Raw genomic sequence first — 5,950 nt, 5'->3', positions numbered from 1 at the left:
GAGGTACAACCAGCCCAACTGTCAAACTGACCCAGACAGGGAATCCACAAAGAGGCAGAATCACAGAAATGGTATAAGCAAGAAAAGGCCCACTTTCTAAAAGTGGCATTTTCAAACACACAATCTTAAAATCAACTTTACTAAAAGATGTATTTTTAAATTGTGAGCTCAGAGACCCCAAACTCCACATGTCCATCCGCTCCCTAAGGGAATCTACACTTTAATCAGATTTAAAGGTAGCCCCCATGTTAACCTATGAGAGGGACAGGCCTTGTAACAGTGAAAAATTAATTTAGCAATATTTCACTGTCAGGACATATAAAACAAATTACTATATGTCCTACCTTAACCATACACTGCACCCTGCCCTTGGGGCTACCTAGGGCCTACCTTAGGGGTGTCTGACATGTAAGAAAAGGGAAGGTTTAGGCCTGGCAAGTGGGTACACTTGCAAAGTCGAATTTACAGTTAAAACTGCACACACAGACACTGCAGTGGCAGGTCTGAGACATGATTACAGAGCTACATATGTGGGTGGCACAACAAGTGCAGCAGGCCCTCTAGTAGCATTTGATTTACAGGCCCTGGGCACCTCTAGTGCAATGTACTAGGGACTTACTTAATAAATCAAATATGCCAATCATGGATAAGCCAATTTCATACACATTTTGTAAAGGAGCACTTGCACTTTAGCACTGGTTAGCAGTGTTTTACAAAAACAGTAAAATCAGAGTCCAGCACACATCAACAACTTGGGGAACAGAGGCAAAAACTTAAGGGAGACCACGCCAAGGATGAAAAGTCCAACAAGCACCCTCACCAATACACCTGCAACACACCACCCACCAACACACACCATGGCCCCCCTAAGCACCCCAGCTTCACAGACAGGACCAAGGTGGACGAAATACTCACTGTCGACCTATTCAGGGCACAGGACACCACTCAGCCACCATAAGCTCTGGCCAAACGACCCCACACCAGTGTCACCAGACCAAGGACTGGCTTCCCAGAGGTCCCAGTCTCCACCCACCACCAGGCAGGATGATGAAGGGCCAACTGCAAGTGGGACTGCGAGACCTGTGCAGGGGACACAGGCACAGTGGGCTAGGGCCAGTGGGAGGGTAACAGTGGCCCAGGGGGGTGGCCCAAGGAGGGATGCTGCTGCCCAGGTCATTGCTGAGGTCCTGGGAGCATACAACCATTCCCATGACAGGATGGGCCAGATCCTGGCCACATTGGAGCAGAATCAGAGGCTGCAGGTAGCACACCACCAGAAGGCCATGGAGCAATGGAAACAGCTCAGTGCTACCATGGCCTCCATTGCAGGGGTGCTGCATCCCCAGACAAACATCCGGCCTGAGTCCTCCACCCACCAGCAGGCCCCTTACACTAGCCAGGACACTGCCCTGCTATCTACATCTGCTGCCTCTACTGGACTGGTGGCACTGCCAGAGGACTCACGGACACCAGCACCCCTGCAGCCCAGCTTCACCCTCGCAATTGGGCCCTCAGACCCAGACATCCCACTGAAACACCAGCCAAGACCAAGCCCAGTGCCAGGAAGTGACTCTGCCCTGAACTGTCTCCCTTGTATGCCACTGAACTACCTCGTTGAAATGCCACTGCCATTTCACCATATTCCATTGGCCCCATGGACGATACCCCAGTGCTACCAACAGCTGAGCATATGTACCTGAGTATGTTGTTCACCATGTGCCAACTCCCTTTCACTGTCCCAACACTCATGGATGTTTTGACTTTGAATAAATACACCTGTGCACTCAAAATATCTGTCCTTAATCAATATGAGCAATATGAGCAATAATGTGAATGCATTAGCCAGTCACCATCATAATGCCGCTTTTATTTCAGGAGGGGATCTAACAGACTGTAGTGTCTGAGGTATGTCACACTGTACATTCCATCACGTTAACTGGCATCTGCCACTTCAGTCATGATCTTGCCATATCACTGGTAAAGGACACAGCACTTACTGCATGAGTCACCCTGAAACAATGCAGATAAGCAATCAGCATCATAGGAAATGTACCTGAGAGTCACTGGAAGTTTAGCCGGATTAGCTGGGTCCTGGTGTTGATGTCTTCTCCCTCTTCTTCACCAACACTCTCATCCCTTCTCTGAGGTGGCAGGGCTGGTTGGACAGCAGCCCCCTCTTCCAGAAGTGGGATAGTTTACCTCACAGCCAAGTTATGCAGCATGCAGCAGGCCACCACTATCTTACACACCTAGTCAGGGACATAGCACACGGATCCTCTGAAGAGATGGAGGCAACAAAATCTTGCTTTCAGCAGTCCTATTGTCCGTTTAATCACCCTCCTAGTACGACCACGTGCCTCATTATAATTCCTTTCTGCATCTGTCCTGGGATTCCTCACAGGTGTCAGGAGCCATTGCATGTTGGGGTAGCCAGAATCCCCTGCCAAAATGGGTAAAAGAGGTTTGAAACACACAATTTTCTTGCATACAGCCTGGCTGTCAACTATGTAACTGATCCAGTGTCATACACACTCACCTATTAGCCAAACTGTGTCCCCCTGTAGTAGTCCCATCATGTGTGGCACACTGCTGTTTCTCAGGACAAATGAATCATGGACTGATCCTGGGAACCTTGCATTGACATGTGAAATGTACTGATAGCAGTACACACCAATTGGACATTCATGGAGTGATAGTTTTTACGATTCCGAAACACCTGTTCGTTTACTCTTGGGGGTACGAGGGCTATGTGGGTACCATCAATGGCACCTATTCCATGAGGGATATTTGCAAAGGCATAGAATCCTGATTTGATGGCGGTGAGGTTAGCCCTTTGGGGAAACTGAAAATAACTTTGCAGGTTTTGAACAAATGCATTCATGAAATTGGACAGGATGTGGCTGAGCAGATACCCCTGCAGCCATACCCACTGTCACTTGATCATATGACTGCCCAGTAGTGCCTTTCTGGGGACCCTCATTCAGCTGTCTGTGAGGTGCCTGAGCAGGGGGCTGGGGGATCCCTGAACCGGTGTAGACTGGTTTATGCAAGCAGGGCACCATCTGTGCCCTTCAAAGCATTCCCAGAGGCCAGGAGAGTCTAATCCTCTCAGGCCCTTATCACCTATTTCCAAAGGGAGAGGGTGTAACACCCTCTCTCAGAGGAAGTCCTTTGTTCTGCTTTCCTGGGTCTGGGCAGCCAAGACCCCAGGGGGGCAGAAACCTGTCTGAGGGGTTGGCAGCAGCGGTAGCTGCAGTGGAGACCCCGGAAAGTTAGTTTGGCAGCACCCGGGCTCTCTGCTGGAGACCCAGGGATGCATGGAATTGTACCCTCAATACCAGGATGGTATTGGAGTGACAGTTCCATGATCCTAGACATATTACATGGCCATGTTCGGAGTTACCATTGTGACGCTGTACATAGGTAGAGACCAGTGGTATAGTAGGAGCTTTGCATGTCTCCTAGTTCAGCCTAAGCTGCTCTGCTATAGCTACCTTCTATCAGCCTAAGCTGCTAGAAACACCTCTTCTACACTTATAAGGGATAACTGGACCAGGTACAGAGTGTAAGTATCCCTTGGTACCCACTACAAGCCAGGCCATCCTCCTACAAGAGGTATCCTCCTTGAACCTCTGGAAATGCTTTGAAGGGCACAAACTGTGCCCTCCTTGCATAATCCAGTCTACACCAGTTGAGGGACCCCCAGTCCCTGCTCTGGCACATAACTGAACAAAGGAAAGGGGAGTGTCCACTCCCTTGTCCATCATCACCCCAGGGGTGGTGCCCAGAGCTCCTCCAGAGTGTTCCTGGTGTTAGCCATCTTGGATTCCAAGGTGTGGGGACCCTCTGGGAGCATCTGAGTGGCCAGTGCAGGCAGATGATGTCAGAGACCCCTCCTGATAGGTGCTCAGCCGAGTAGATAGCCAATCCCCCCTCTCAGGGTTATTTAGGGTCTTTCCTCTGGATGTTTTCTCAGATTCGGTTTGCAAGACTCCACCAGGACTCCTCTGCATCCTCTGCTTCAGCTTCTGACCGTTGGATCAACCGCAGACTGCTCCAGGACCACTGTAACTGCAACAAAGAATCCAGGAAGGCTACTGTGACCCTGCAACTTCAGCTCCAGCCAGCAACTGCAACAATTTCTAGGTTGTGCATGCTCTGAGGACTGCCTATCTTCATTCTGCACCAGAAGGACTGAAGGAATCTCCCGTGGAGTGACGGAGTCACTTCCCTGCTTCAGCAGGCACCTCTCTGCAACGACAACCAGTACTCTGGGTCTACTCTCCTGTCGACGAGCGTGATCCCTGGAACACAGGTGGTGGACCGAAGGGATCCTGACAGCCCAAATTTGGTGGAGGTTAGGGCTTGCCTCTCCTGTACCCCTGTGCACCATGTCTCCTGCAGCTCCTTGAGCTTCTGTGCACTTCTTCCAAAAGTCCTTCATGCAGAGCATAGCCCAGGTCCCCACCACTTTGTACTTGTTCTGTGACAGCGTGGGATCCCATTGTGTGGTGCTGCGACGACCGCATTCTGCAACTCCTTTGTCCCCCGTGTTCTTGGACTCCTGTGGGTGCCCCCTGGTCTTCTGAGGGCTCTCTAAAGTGCTGAGAGCCCCCTCTGCCTCCTCAGTCTGAGTTGAGGCACCCAGGTCCCTCCTGGGCCCAGGTAGGGCCTTTTCCCGCCAACCATGACATTTGCATGAGCCAAGGCTTGTTGGTAGAATCAAACGACGAAAACCAGCCTGCATTCAACGACTCGACGTGGGGCATCTCTTGCACCAAGCAGGAACCCGGAGCTTTCTTCTTTGGTGCATTTCTGTTCTTTTCTTCTAACCAGAGAATCAACTTTTGCACCTTCAGTCAGAGTTAGCAGGGGCTACTGTTCTTCCTGGACTCTTCATCAACGTCTGGACTTGGTCTCCTCTCTCCACAGGTCTTCAGGTCCAGGAAACCATCGCTGGTGTCTTGCAGTCTTGCTTGTTTTTTCCATAATCCTTTACCACAACTCCTAGTGTGTTCTGAGGAAACTTGCTGTACTTTACTCCTGTTTTCCTGGACTCTGGGGTGGGGTACTTTACTTACTTCTGGTGTTTTCTTACACTTCCAGCACCCCTTTACACACTACACTTGCCTAGGGGGGAAACCAACATTCGCATTCCACTATTTGAGTATGTGGTTTGTGTTGCCCATAGGCCCATTGCAATCTATTGTGTTGTTCACTGTTTGCACTATTTTCTGACTGTGTACTTACCTGATTTTGGTTACTAGTGTATATATTGTGTATAATACTTACCTCCAGTAGGAGTATTGTGTCTAAGATATTTTTGGCCTTGTGTCACTAAAATAAAGTACCTTTATTTTTGGTAACACTGAGTATTGTCTTTCTTGTGTATAAGTACTGTGTGACTATAGTAGTATTGAAAGTGTTTTGCGTGTCTCCTAGTTCAGCCTTGGCTGCTCTGCTACAGCTACCCCTAGACAGCCTAGGCTGCTAAACACTGCCTACATTTCACTAAGGTGGCTCACTGGACCGGATAGAAGGTGTAAGTACCTCTGGTACCCACTACAAACCAGGCCAGCTTCTCACATCCACCCCTTCTACTTGATGGATCTGCATGAAACTTGCAATGCTGAATCCAAATTGGATGAATGTTTTAATTTTACATTCTTCAAAGTGCACCAAAGTTATTAAGCAAACAAGAACAGGTTTTCAATACAATCTCTGACCTAACCATAACTACAAACTAGTATTATGTGTGTAAATAATGTTTCGTAGCATTCATGTTAAATATTTTTTCTAGAAATGCACGTTGTGTAAACAAGCTCTTGTTATCTGTCCAAGGTTTCCAGATAAGAAACTGCAGGCCCCCTTACCAGACCTTTTTCACAACCTTCAAATGATAAGGTAGATAAAAATGGAGCTCTTCTCTGATTGGCCACTTCAAGGTATA

Source organism: Pleurodeles waltl, chromosome 12 (genome assembly GCF_031143425.1).
Source record: "Pleurodeles waltl isolate 20211129_DDA chromosome 12, aPleWal1.hap1.20221129, whole genome shotgun sequence".
Taxonomy (NCBI): domain Eukaryota; kingdom Metazoa; phylum Chordata; class Amphibia; order Caudata; family Salamandridae; genus Pleurodeles; species Pleurodeles waltl.
Note: the sequence above shows the minus strand (reverse complement) of the source record.